Source organism: Coregonus lavaretus (genome assembly GCF_964263955.1).
Source record: "Coregonus lavaretus genome assembly, chromosome: 19".
NCBI classification, from domain to species: domain Eukaryota; kingdom Metazoa; phylum Chordata; class Actinopteri; order Salmoniformes; family Salmonidae; genus Coregonus; species Coregonus lavaretus.
The window spans coordinates 23,632,141-23,647,239 of NC_140006.1; the positions used below are offsets into that span (position 1 = coordinate 23,632,141).

A 15,099-nucleotide genomic window follows, 5' to 3' on the forward strand; every position below is an offset into this window, starting at 1 on the left:
TTTACTGCCCAGCCTCTCCGAGACGAAAAATAACACACAGAGAGAGAGTAGAAGACCGGGAGGGAGGGAGAGAGAGGGGGAGAAGAAAGAGGGCTCTTATCTCGGGTATCTTTTCTCTGTGTCACAGTCCATTGGTTTAGTATTTTCTCTCATTTTCAGAGGCTGAAAGTGAACAAGAAGGCATCATAGACAAAAAAACCTGAGGAGAGAATACTACCGTAAGCAACCATTATACAAACCATACATGTAATGAAAATTACATTGTCACAATATATACATAAGGTACGTCAAAACTAGTCTGGCACAAGATTTGGTTCTGGATTCCAAGATAAGTCAAAACAAACACAAACAGGAACTGCAGGGCTAAGTTCAGCTGTGTTTAGATGCTTAGTTGTCACTTTATGAAACGTCATCAGTGTATGTACTGCCAGGTATGGTGTCAAACAAAATAAAATAAAATGTAATTCTCCCAACAGGGAAATTATTCATTAGTGTTTGATGATTTAGAACCTGGCAGTGCTTGGCTTTGCAATCAATATGCGTGCAGTCACCTTTCAATACTTGATTTCTTGTATAATTAGCTTATGTGCACCAGCGGTTCTATTGTGAGCAGGGCCTAGTTATGGAGAGTCCTTCTATTTCTGACATCACTGTTAGACTGTTAAATGAAAAATAAAGATTAAAACAGTAGGCAATTAAAAAAGTAATGTTACAATTCATGAAAGTGCAAAATCAATATGATATTTTTAGCTTCATAGTCAAAGAACCTAGGATTGAAAGTTTAACCTTCAGTGATACCATGCAGCACACATGGCTGTTTCTCTCCCTCCACCATCTAGCCTCAAACTGAAATGATAACAGTATCAGTGAATGGCAGATTTGAGTAAATGTCTTAAAAAACCAACTATGTGTATCAAAGCTTACTAAATTGTGCCTTTCTGTGAACAAGTGCTGATGGGGAGTTTGTTTCGGGAAAGCTGTTTTAAAAATGTGTCAGATCACTCAATTATCACAACTCTAGACAGCTGGCAGGCAAACAATTAGGAATGTGAGGATGATAATGAACAAAATTCTTAATTGTTTTGTTTTTAAAGTAAGCAGAAAAATTCTGACTAGGGCACGGCCAGATGTACCCTTGTTGACTCTTCTGATGCTCTTAGTCTGATGCTCTTATGTCAGAATCAGTTAGTAAGTTGAGGATCTTTTCCCAGACACCTATGACCCTTTCCTCAAACGGAACCCACTGCAATCAATTTAAATGTGCTAGTGATTCTTCCTTTTCCCAACACCCCTTCCCTATGTTATCTTTCTTCCTTTTTGATGCACCTCTGTGCTAATCTCAATTAAACCCAAAACACAACAAATTATCCTAAACTGCTCCAAAACCCCTGCAGAAGGGCACTTGTCTGTCTCTGCGCTGGTTGGTATTTGCATATTATAGTATTTTCTGGTGGAAAATGAGCTGTAGAAATTAATTCAGGATTAATTGGTGCCTTCATCTCGTTAGGACAATCTAATTTAGGGGATGATGGAATTGTTTAGACTCCCTTTTGCATAATTGGATTGCACTGAATGGCTTGTCATTAGAGTCTTTTTAGCGTCGTCTGTGGGCCCTCTCTCTTCCTGGCACCAGAGTCATAAAGAGCGATCATGTGTTACGCCAGTGTTTTGCTAACCCCTGGAACACATCACCATGATGATGTAGCAATAGACGAGCATGTGGCAAACAGTGCAACAGTGATTAACTCTTTTTTAAGTTCATTAGTATAAAGCTAACAGCATGCCATTGAGGAGCTCTCATATAATATAAAGACATTAGCATGTGGCTAACAACAGAGCAATGATCGACCGTTAGGGGAAGCCATTAGCATGTAGTCAAAGCTGCGTTCATGCACTCTGTTGTTTCGTAATGACAGATTGACAGTTTTATATGACTTTCATTGGATGAGATGACACCTTGTCATTCTGCCAATCCTAAATCAACAACAAGTCAAGTGCACTACACTTTTTATGATATATTTGTCATAAAAAAAAAACACAATACAACAACACGTGGATACAATGCATTTTTAAAAAAAGTTTAGAAACGTATTTAAATGTTGATCCTCTTGTTAACAAAATATATAATTCTTCAGTGAACAAGAAATTAAAAATGGAAAACGAATGGAGTTGAGTCAGTTTGGAAAAGTCAGCATGGCTTGAGCGGAGGGAGCATCGATGATACAGTACAGCCAGGGAGAAAGTCAGTCTGTCACACAAGCCAGGAGCTCTTCATCAGGGCCCATCGCTTTGTCTGACATTCCCAGATCCTCCATTGTAGCCGCTCCTACGTAGGTAGCTGATCCTCCATTACCGACAGTGTAGCACCCACCTGGGTGATGCTTCGGCTGCAGTAAAGCACCAGAAAATCATCCACACATCAGCAGTGGTCAGGAACAGTCCCTCTGCCTCTCTGACATCTCAGACACTGCAGGTTCCACCTGCCAACAGGGAGGTGAAACAAAAAACCCAGAGCTGCTTCTGCATTATTTAAATATTACAAAAAAACATTTTTACAAATTTTTACAAAATGTTCAGGAGCTCTCATCCTAGGCGACCTCATGGCACTTTGACTTACTTTTAATCCTTTCAATCTTAGCAAAATACCTAAAAGTATTTGTGATGGTTAGTTTTGTCTTACTGTATGCTGATTGAAAATCAAAAGAGGAAGTGACATGTATGAGTTCATGTAACTCTCACATAACACCTATTTTAAAGTCCTGTTAGGTTGGTTGCGTGTTAGATTTAGAATTTATTTTAAAATTGCTTTATTGATCTTTAAAGCACTACGTGGCCTTGCACCCAAATACATGTCTGATATGCTTTGAAGATATGTGCCCTCGGTTGTCCCTCAGATGCTCTGGCACTGGTCTTTTAGTTGTTCCAAAGGTCAGAACCGAAACATTTGGTGAGGCTACCTTCAGCCACTATGGTACTGGCCTTTCGAACAGCCTGCAGGAGGATCTGAGGGCCTCAGAAACTGTAGACATTTTAAAGAAAAATCTTATGACACACCTTTTTAGCCATGCTTTTACTTATAATATGCCATTTAGCTGACGCTTTTATCCAAAGCGACTTACAGTCATGCGTGCATACATTTTTGTGTATGGGTGGTCCCGGGGATCGAACCCACTACCTTGGCGTTACAAGCACCGTGCTCTACCAGCTGCGCTACAGAGGACCACTACTTAAGGTGATTTTAGTCATACTATCTGTTTGATTTATTTTATTCCATTCTATATATACAGTGAGGGAAAAAAGTATTTGATCCCCTGCTTTTGTACGTTTGCCCACTGACAAAGAAATGATCAGTCTATAATTTTAATGGTAGGTTTATTTGAACAGTGAGAGACAGAATAACAACAACAAAATCCAGAAAAATGCATGTCAAAAATGTTATAAATTGATTTGCATTTTAATGAGGGAAATAAGTATTTGACCCCCTCTCAATCAGAAAGATTTCTGGCTCCACGGTGTCTTTTATACAGGTAACGAGCTGAGATTAGGAGCACACTCTTAAAGGGAGTGCTCCTAATCTCAGTTTGTTACCTGTATAAAAGACACCTGTCCACAGAAGCAATCAATCAATCAGATTCCAAACTCTCCACCATGGCCAAGACCAAAGAGCTCTCCAAGGATGTCAGGGACAAGATTGTAGACCTACACAAGGCTGGAATGGGCTACAAGACCATCGCCAAGCAGCTTGGTGAGAAGGTGACAACAGTTGGTGCGATTATTCGCAAATGGAAGAAACAAAAGAACTGTCAATCTCCCTCAGCCTGGGGCTCCATGCAAGATCTCACCTCGTGGAGTTGCAATGATCATGGGAACGGTGAGGAATCAGCCCAGAACTACACGGGAGGATCTTGTCAATGATCTCAAGGCAGCTGGGACCATAGTCACCAAGAAAACAATTGGTAACACACTATGCCGTGAAGGACTGAAATCCTGCAGCGCCCGCAAGGTCCCCCTGCTCAAGAAAGCACATATACAGGCCCGTCTTAAGTTTGCCAATGAACATCTGAATGATTCAGAGGAGAACTGGGTGAAAGTGTTGTGGTCAGATGAGCAAAATCGAGCTCTTTGGCATCAACTCAACTCGCTGTGTTTGGAGGAGGAGGAATGCTGCCTATGACCCCAAGAACACCATCCCCACCGTCAAACATGGAGGTGGAAACATTATGCTTTGGGGGTGTTTTTCTGCTAAGGGGACAGGACAACTTCACCGCATCAAAGGGACGATGGACGGGGCCATGTACCGTCAAATCTTGGGTGAGAACCTCCTTCACTCAGCCAGGGCATTGAAAATGGGTTGTGGATGGGTATTCCAGCATGACAATGACCCAAAACACACAGCCAAGGCAACAAAGGAGTGGCTCAAGAAGAAGCACATTAAGGTCCTGGAGTGGCCTAGCCAGTCTCCAGACCTTAATCCCATAGAAAATCTGTGGTGGGAGCTGAAGGTTCGAGTTGCCAAACGTCAGCCTTGAAACCTTAATGACTTGGAGAAGATCTGCAAAGAGGAGTGGGACAAAATCCCTCCTGAGATGTGTGCAAACCTGGTGGCCAACTACAAGAAACGTCTGACCTCTGTGATTGCCAACAAGGGATTTGCCACCAAGTGCAAAGTCATGTTTTAAAGAGGGGTCAAATACTTATTTCCCTCATTAAAATGCAAATCAATTTATAACATTTTTGACATAAGTTTTTCTGGATTTTTGTTGTTGTTATTCTGTCTCTCACTGTTCAAATAAACCTACCATTAAAATTATAGATTGATCATGTTTTTGTCAGTGGGCAAACTTACAAAATCAGCAGGGGATCAAATACTTTTTTCCCTCACTGTACATATGTTTTATTAGTCTCTCATGTCCACAGTTTTTTTATTATTGTTTTATTATTTTAATTAGTCTCATTTAGAAAACGTATTGTGTTTTTATCTTTGTCTCCTTTTATTATTTTATTTGTTAAGCACTTTGAAATGCTTCCTGTGTAAGGAATGTGCTATATCAAAAAAAGTTTGTTTGATTTGAAAGGTCCATCAGCTACATGATCTGGTTTCCACCAGTTCAACAGCGCTAATGTTACCAGGGAGACAAGATCACAACTTTCCCCGGTGTACAGTAGAGGAACGTAGGTATAAACTCTACTACAACAAAAGGTTGACTACAGACATTATTATATTATATTATATCATCATTATCACTTAGCCAGACGCAAAAGCAACTCTTTTTTTTTGTGGCATTTTCAGAAATCTGACAGGCATACTTCACATATAGAAAAACAATATATTTCAATAAACAGACTGAGCAAACTTGTACAGACAAAGAATAAATAAAATAACATAATAATACAACATTTAAAAAGGAGTAGGTATATCTTTATTGTTCTGCACTATGATAACATCATCATTTTTCTCTAACACAAATTGTAAAGATATTATTCTGAGGCCACTCTTCTCCGGTAAACAACGCACAGTGGAATCTAATCTATGATGGTAATACTCAGGCTGTGCCCAGTTAATTGAGTTGATGTAGGCTTTGTGTGTCCCTAGAGGACCTCTGCATACAGTAAAGAGAGGGAGGAGATCAGTTAAGTCATATACAGTACATATAGGCTACTGTATGGGTCAGTTTTCTGGACACGTTTAAGCCTATAGACAAGATGTTATAGATACAGTATAGGACCAGGAGTTTTTCCTGAGCACATGACCGGACCAGAAAAAAACTATATTAATAAACTAGTGATAGTTCAAGGCTTGTGTTAAGATGGTAATATAATGCCAATATGGGCATGACATGATGACACCAAATTCAGTGGATGCTGTAAAATGCACTGTTGCTGTGCCATAAAACCTCTTCCCAGGTATAAAGAATAGGGCTCTTTGTAAAACTACCTTCTCTCCTTGCACCTACATGTTATATTTATAGTGCTTACTTATTGATCCAGTCAGCAAGCCTTCTCTTGACACAGTAAGTTCTCAATTTCTTACTGTTTCACATATAATACATTTTCAATGCACTTGTTTTCAGTGAGTTTCAAGCCACCCTGCTCCACATCAAATGCCATTTCCATTATTTGAATACTTGCAGTATTAAAACATTAACTATTCATGACTTTTGGGAAGGGAGGAAGGGACAGGCTGTCCTTAAGGGTGAGTGTCAGCCAGCGTTCGCTGCAGAGAGAATGCTCCTGGGAGAAGAACATTAGGAACCATCAGCCTGACAGACAAATCATTCTCTCATGTAAACATAAATATGAGAGTATGTTTCTAACAGCCATCACGGTATCTGTTGCTAGGCTACGTTGCATTAAGCAGCGTAGCTGTCCCTGTTCATTTGGCTCCTGGGATTTCAGGCTGTACCATATAACCTGCTGACTCTTAATATGACTCCCCTGATCATATGGCTGCTGGTTATAAGTATGGTGGCACCTCTGCTTCTAACATAATAGGTACCTACAGGGTAATGACCCCTAAATATGAATAATTGTTTCAAAAGAAAATTGGTTTTTCAAAGGTTATTTGACTTTAATGTCTCCACACCTGGTACTGAGGAGGACTGTATTTTCCTAGGTAGGATTGTGCACACACACACACACACACACACACACACACACACACACACACACGCACACACACACACACACAAAACAATATGATGCACAGAGCTCCATAAAGGTCATTCATTGCTGACAGAACAGTGATCCCAAAACGCCTCAACAAAAAATGCAATTATCTATTCTCACAAAGGAAGAAAGAAACCCATCTTGAACAAAAAAAGAGCCCCAAATGATGTCCAAAACCAGCACAATTGCAACAAGAAGTCTTCCCCAGATAATTATGTGAGGCATGGATGAGGAGAGAAAGATGGTGGAAGGTGGTGGTCACTGAGAAGAAAAGAGAGAGGTAAATTAGGAGAGGGAGAGAGGAGAGCCGCCAACAGCTGGTTTGAATAGATTGTGTGTGGGATGAATTAAAAAGTTGAACCTTTCCCGGACCGTATTCAGATGTCTGCCGCTGGGTGATTAATCATGGCCGTCAGGATCTGTAATCCTTTTCAATGGGAAACAAATGCTGCGGCCGGCTAGCGACTATTTGTCTGTTCCCTCAGCACCCAGGGCCTATAGGCTGCAAGGCAAACCTGTTACCTTTTTCACACTACTCAGCCAAACCAAGCAGAGTGGAACTGTATTGTGTCGGCCTGGTTACGCATCCACCATAGTTTCTGGAACTGTGCTGGAATGGAACTGTGCTGTGAAAGGAAAATAATCAAGCCAGCACAGTACAGTTCAGGTTGGCATGATAGTGTGAAAAGTGTATGTTTGCCTGCCTGGCCAGGACACAATACCTGAACCACAGAGGAGAAGACAGAGCCAGGGGAGGAGGGGCTGTGGACAGATACACTGTAATATGCTGCAAACAATGATGGGACTTACACACATTACAAACAGGCTCAATATCAACAAAACAGTTTAGCTCTGTGTCAGTGGTGTAGGCAGATATTGCCATGTGGCTGGACCTGAATAAAAGTGACTGGGCCAACATTTTCCAGCAGAAATACAGCAGAAATACCCCAACATATTTAAGTGAAAATGTGTTCAATCACATTGCATCATGTAACACATAACACATGATAAATGTGACCAAGAAACACCACAAATTCCCCTTGGAAAACAAACCCGTTATTAGGCCTAGTGCTAAATAGGCAGCGCAACTACACAAGTTACAACCGCTTACAACAACACCGCTGACAAAACAGGCCGACTGTCCGAGTCCGACAGTAAACAAACATAATGAAATTCACCACTTCATAGGTGGCGTGTGAGGTTAATGTTTGGGGAACTAGCTCAGCCCCATCTAGAATTTTGTTCTTTTAGGAGGATCCGGGAAAGAATGTGCCTTTTATAAACACATTTCTACAACACTTTACATGTTTGAAGACATTCTCAGAATCATTAATAGGCTACTACAAAAATGACAGGGTAGGTTTAGGGTACTCAGCTGACACTGACAAACAGAGATCAATAAAAGCGACCTCGTCTTGAATGTAACCATCTAATCTGGGCCTGCGAAAAGGGGAGACGCATTGTACAATATGACGTCCATCTTGACTGGAGGAGGAAATTATTGTCCTAAACTTTCCAATGGCACCGACTCACCCAATAATAAAGACGGGGGATATGGCCAACGCTCTCCGATAGTGCCAAGAGACTAGTCCTGGTGTAGCCTACAAAAAAAAATCAACTACACTACACTTCACGCTTAAATAATTTGAAAGGATATTTCGGAATATATGTGACTTTTGTGAAATATTGCAATAGGTCTACGGCTATTTGATTATCATTGACAGCCGCAACTCCACTGTCACACCCTGGCTCTGGGACTCTATTTGTTGAGCCAGGGTGTGTTTATTCTATGTGTTATATGTCTATGTTGGGGGTTCTAGTTTGTTGATTTCTATGTTTGCCTGAGTGACTCCCAATCAGAGGCAACGAGTGTCAGCTGTTGGCTGGTTGTCTCTGATTGGGAGCCATATTTAAACTGTCTGTTTTCCCTTTGTGTTTGTGGGTTTTTGTTCCGTGTTCGGTCATTGATACCGTGGACGTCACGAGTCGTTTCTTGTTTTGTATTCATGTTTAAACTTTAACTAATTAAAGTATGTTTGTTCATCACGCTGCGCCTTGGTCTGTTCCATATGACGATCGTGACAGAAAAACCCACCATGCAACGACCAAGCAGCGTGTCCAGGGGCAGCTCTTGGGCTGGACATGGGAGGATGCGCCGGGAGAAGAGACGGTGGAGGCGCGCCGTAGAGAGGAGCAACGGCGTGATCAGGGTCGTCGTCGGGCGGTCGAGAGGCAACCCCAGAAAATTTTTAGGGGGGGGCACACGGCATGGACGACGGGGCTGACGGAGGCAAAAAAGGGGCGGATTCTGGAGGCCACCAGGTTACGGATACACCGCCCTGTACGTCCTGTGCGGATGCCTCACACAGAGTGTGTGAGGGTAGGCATTCAGCCAGGATGGGTTGTGGCCGCTCTTCACTCCAGGGCTCCTATCCGTCTCCACAGCCCGGTTCGGCCTGTCCCTGCTCCACGCACCAAGCCTACGGTGTGCGTCGCCAGCCCAGTCCGGCCAGTCCCTGCTCCACGCACCAAGCCTACGGTGTGCGTCGCCAGCCCGGTCCGGCCTGTCCCTGCTCCACGCACCAAGCCTACGGTGTGCGTCGCCAGCCCAGTCCGGCCAGTCCCTGCTCCACGCACCAAGCCTACGGTGTGCGTCGACAGCCCAGCCCGGCCTGTCCCTGCTCCACGCACCAAGTATACGGTGCGCGTCGCCAGCCCGGCCCGGCCTGTTCCTGCCACTCGCACCAAGTATACGGTGCGCGTCGCCAGCCCGGCCCGGCCTGTTCCTGCCACTCGCACCAAGTCTACGGTGCGCGTCGCCAGCCCGGCCCGGCCTGTTCCTGCCACTCGCACCAAGCCAGGGGTGCGAGTCGTCAGCCTGGTAAGGCCCATCCCTCCTCCACGCACCAAGCCAGGGGTGCGAGTCGTCAGCCTGGTAAGGCCCGTCCCTCCTCCACGCACCAAGCCAGGGGTGCGCGTCGTCAGCCTGGTAAGGCTCGTTCCTCCTCCACGCACCAAGCCAGGGGTGCGCGTCGTCAGTCCAGCACAACCCGTGCCTGGGTCACCGGTGCCTGGTAAGGTACCGGTCAACTGCTCCACGATGGAGCTGAAGCTAACCGCTCCTGCTAAGTCCAGTTCGGCTCCTGCCGGCGGGGCCAGACTGGACCAGGGGCGCTATGGGGGGTGTATTGGAGGGTGGTGGTCAAGGCCGGAGCCAGAACCGCCGCCGAGGAGGTATGCCCGCCCAGCCCTCCCCTGTTTTGTTTAGTTGAGGCGCGGTCGCAGTCCGCGCCTTTAGGGGGGGGTACTGTCACACCCTGGCTCTGGGACTCTATTTGTTGAGCCAGGGTGTGTTTATTCTATGTGTTTATTTCTATGTTGGGGGTTCTAGTTTGTTGATTTCTATGTTTGCCTGAGTGACTCCCAATCAGAGGCAACGAGTGTCAGCTGTTGGCTGGTTGTCTCTGATTGGGAGCCATATTTAAACTGTCTGTTTTCCCTTTGTGTTTGTGGGTTTTTGTTCCGTGTTCGGTCATTGATACCGTGGACGTCACGAGTTGTATCTTGTTTTGTATTCATGTTTAAACTTTAACTAATTAAAGTATGTTTGTTCATCACGCTGCGCCTTGGTCTGTTCCATATGACGATCGTGACATCCACAATCAGCTATTTCATATTTGCCACGCGCGCAGCCCAAATTGCGAACTTCCCGACTGTAGGCTATATGCTTGTGATTTGCCATATGATTGAGATATAACCAATTAGATCCCAGGACCTTCCTATTTCATTTTCAACATTTCACAACAAATAATTTCTTTCATTTATTTATATTGTTTATATATTTTAAACCAGCCTGATTGGGTAGCCGTGGCTTCGCTTCTGCTCTGTGTTTTGGTTTTGTGTATCCATTGTGTCCTTTGATCAATAGGGCTAATCAAGCCACACACATGACTATAAAGAGTAAAATCAAAATTCTATCTGTATGTGCTTTTGTAGCTGTTTCTTATTAAAACAATTCAAGTTCATGAATGAAGTCAACATGTGTGACCAGACTAGATGAAAGTGTATTCTTTCCTTCTCCTCCTTCCCCCTTTCTCTCAGTTCTACTGGTATCACTCTGCACCTCTGGGTACTTTGAGTCAGTGAACTTCATGTCACGTTTCAACATTGTGGTAAAGAGCTGATTTAGTTTTAGAAAGACAGTGAGAAAGTCAAGAGCCAGCAACATCAGGAGCCCGGGAGGAGAAAGTGTGTCATCAGCATAAAAATAGAAGCCTGCTAACGAATTCCTAATCATATCTCCCATTTCCTCAAGGGGCTGCATTAGTGAGGTTGGGCACTGATGTTGGGCAATTAGGCCTGGCTCGCAGTCGGCGTTCCAATTCATCCCAAAGGTGTTCGATGGGGTTGAGGTCAGGGCTCTGTGCAGGCCAGTCAAGTTCTTCCACACCGATCTCGACAAACCATTTCTATATAGACCTTGCTTTGTGCACGGGGGCATTGTCATGCTGAAAGAGGAAAGGGCCTTCCCCAAACTGTTGTCACAAAGATGGAAGCACAGAATAATCTATAATGTCATTGTATGCTGTAGCGTTAAGATTTCCCTTCAATGGAACTAAGGGACCTAGCCCGAACCATGAAAAACAGCCCCAGACCATTATTCCTAGTCCACCAAACTTTACAGTTGGCACACTGTCTCAGCCTCCAGTATCTATGCTGCAATAGTCTATGTGCCGGGGGGCTAGGGTCAGTCTGTTATATCTGGTGTTATTCTCCTGTCTTATTTGTGGTCCTCTGTAGCTCAGCTGGTAGAGCACGGCGCTTGTAACGCCAAGGTAGTGGGTTCGATCCCCGGGACCACCCATACACAAAAATGTATGCACGCATGACTGTAAGTCGCTTTGGATAAAAGCGTCTGCTAAATGGCATATTATTATTATTATTATTTGGTGTCCTGTGTGAATTTAAGTATGCTACCTCTAATTCTCTCTCTCTCTCCCTCCCATCCCGGAGGACCTGAGCCCTAGGACCATGCCTCAGGACTACCTGGCCTGATGACTCCTTGCTGTCCCCAGTCCACCTGGTCGTGCTGCTGCTCCAGTTTCCACTCTTCTGCCTGCGGCTATGAAACCCTGACCTGTTCACCGGACGTGCTACCTTGTCCCAGACCTGCTGTTTTCAACTCTCTCTCTCTACCGCACCTGCTATTTCAACCTCTAAATGCCCGGCTATGAAAAGCCAAGTGACATTTACTCCTGATGTACTGGCCTGTTTCAACCTCTACAACCACTGTGATTATTATTTGACCCTGCTAGTCATCTATGAACGTTCAAACATCTTGGAGAAATATCTGGCCTTAATGGCCCTTTACTGTTATAATCTCCATCGGGCACAGCCAGAAGGGGACTGGCCACCCCTCAGAGCCTGGTTCCTCTCTAGGTTTCTTCCTAGGTTTCTGCCTTTCTAGGGAGTTTTTCCTAGCCACTGTGCTTCTACATCTGCATTGCTTGCTGTTTGGGGTTTTAGGCTGGGTTTCTGTATAGCACTTTGTGACATCTGCTGAGCACTTACAACAGTTGTCCGGGGCAGCTCTAGCAGGGCAGAAATTTGACGAACTGACTTGGAAAGGTGGCATCCTATGACGTTGAAAGTCACTGAGCTCTTCATTAAGGCCATTCTACTGCCAATGTCTATGGAGATTGCATGGCTGTGTGCTCGATATTTATACACCTGTCAGCAAAGGGTGTGACTGAAATAGCCAAATCCACCAATTTGAAGGGGTGTCCACATACTTTTGTATATATATAGTGTTTGTTTTCACACTGTTGTCACACAGTGTAATCACTTCCAAAAAAGTATTCAAAATCCTTTCTATTCAGCACTAGGCAAATGTCAGTGTGCCCGCTGCCTGCTGAGTGAAAGGACCCTTTGATACGTGGGTAAAGGTTGGGAGGGCAGTAATTTAGCTTGGGCACAGAACGTACTGTATGGCATGCTGGCAGACTGGGAAATGGGCAATGCAGATGCAGAGGTTCCCAAAGCTTTTGTGTTGCTGTGGCTTCTGTTTGACCATACGTCTCCAAAATGTTCCCCATTGGCTGTTCCACAGACAGGAACACATCAAACAGAGTCACAAAGCAGACAGGCAACTTCAAAATAAATAGAATGGCAGGCACTGCTATCTCCCCATCTGACCCCGACCCTGATATTCCCCCACCCTATTCCCAATATAGTGCCTTACTTTTAACCAGAGCCCTATGAGTTAATGGCAAACAGTGTCATTAAAAGGCTGTAGAGGCTAAGATGGGGCCTCAGAGACAAAGCTGCGCTGGGGGTGATCAAACACGAAGGCAACACCTTAGCAGTGGACAAACTAACACCAACACAATGGCATGCACTGGTGGTTGCCTTGGAGACGGAGAAAAACAGAGCATAGCGCCAGTAAGGACAAAAGAGGAGAGGGTCAGAAACTGTGGGTGGCTGGCAACACAACAGGCTCTGTAAACTAGCCTGAGTTTACCCTCTGAGCCCAATACAAACATACTCTGTCTATACAAGTGATGACAGAAAATAACTGAAGACATTGAAATTCGTAGGGAGCAAATTCCACCAAAAGTTATTACCCCAAGGACACAACTACTGTCCTTCAATTACCAACAAGATAACCATATCATAATTTAGGATGTTGAGATGAAATACACAAAAAGGCCATTTGATGCTTGATACTGATGTGTTTGATTTACAAACCTGCACTAAAGAACCCTTTAAGAAGTTCTGCGCTATTGCCTAATTGTTTGGCATAGCACAACAGAGATCCTATAAATTGCTGTTTATTGTTCTATATGTAATTCTAGGCATATCACTGACTGAATTGATGTCTCAACTGAGTATTTACAGTACCATTCCGTACAATACAACACATGCTGGATAAAGACGGAGTAATGCATACCAGGTTCTTATCTCATATAGTGAAGAAATGAAACATCTTTAAAGATCCAATGCAGATGTTTTTATCTCAATATCAAATCATTTCTTGGTAGCATATTTGTACCTTTAGTGTTATTGTTTTCAATTAAAATGGTCAAAAATAAACAAAAATAGTTTCTTATCAAAGACTGTCTGGGAGTGGTCTGAGTGGGGAGGGGAAAACTGAAAATTAGCTGTTATTGGCAGAGAAGTTTGGAACTCTCTTTCTTATTGGTTAATTAACCAATTTACTTCCTGATGATGTCACCAGCCAGGCCAAAACTCCATTCCACCAAAAAAGGCTGAAATGTCAGGCATTCTTTTCAAACAGCTCTTACACTAAAAGGGCATTATCATAATTTTCACAACTTAAAAAAAAAAAGTATATATAAAAAACAGGAAAATCACATTTTTGACTGCACCTGGCCTTTAAAATATCTAGTTGATGTATTTGAGTCAGCAATGACCTAGAGGTTAGACCAAAACCATTATGTGAAGTTCACATCTTGCAAATCGTAAAAGTCCAAGATAATTATAGTCTATCTACAAATGTATCTATGTCACATTTGTCTAACTGTCTAATTAGAGCAGAAATAGCAAGCGGGGACGTTGATAATTAGATACTGATCCATATGGATGTGTGACGTGAGGAAGGAGAATCTCTGGTGTCGTAGTCTTGAACCAGCTGTTTCTCCCCCCCAGAGAAAGCTAACATGCTCTGAACTGATAGGCTACGGATGTACTAGGACCTCAAGTTCTTCTCTACTATAAAATGTCCAACAAAGCCGGGGATATGACCCTTTGAGGACAAGGAAAAGAAGCATGCAATGTGCACTGATCAAAACTAGCATACAGATAAGGCTCATACAGTACATTGTGTATCAGATGAGAGCAAAGCATAACATAATTCATTGTACATGACACTGAGTGTTATATCAAATTAATATGGGGTGTCACATGGCCTAATTAAGCAGAGAGTTACAGTGGTTCAGAATATCACATTTCATAAATTATCTAATTATCTTAATACTAGGATAGAACACTGTATGTAGTGCATTTTTTTGCAATGCCAATCACAAAATAGTAAGACTTGATTTGGAATTACAATTGATCTGGGCTGTTTTTTCACCTGTTTGTTTTTATACTTGCTGGTATAAATCATATTCAAATGTAATCGAAACTGTGGGGAATTAATTCAATTGAGTAAGCTAGCTGAGAGAGCAGAAATACTTTGGAATTTATCGAGGGTACGTGTTTGATGGGTTGATAGCTGCATGGCCTATTTATTGATTTTTCTCTCCAACTTTCCTATTTGTGTTTTTGTTATTCAGTGGGTATACTGTAGTGCTAAAATAGTCTTTCCAGCAGCCAGTTCTGCTTGCTATAAATTCCTTTACGGTTTTGATTGTTGTTGTTATTTTATTCACTAGCTGTCTCTTTTTCACTATTTATTCATGATGAGATACC

The 15,099-nt window shown here is 43.2% G+C and overlaps 1 long non-coding RNA gene across 1 annotated transcript in view; it reads right to left on the minus strand.

Moving 5' to 3' along the window:
* Nucleotides 1–2,058: 2,058 nt before the first annotated feature.
* Nucleotides 2,059–15,099, minus strand: part of LOC311147250 — a 19,040-nt gene continuing 5,999 nt past the window's right edge. The window contains exon 3 of the long non-coding RNA XR_014614773.1: nucleotides 2,059–2,480. This is a non-coding gene — a long non-coding RNA (uncharacterized lncRNA). The remainder of the gene's footprint in view (nucleotides 2,481–15,099) is intronic.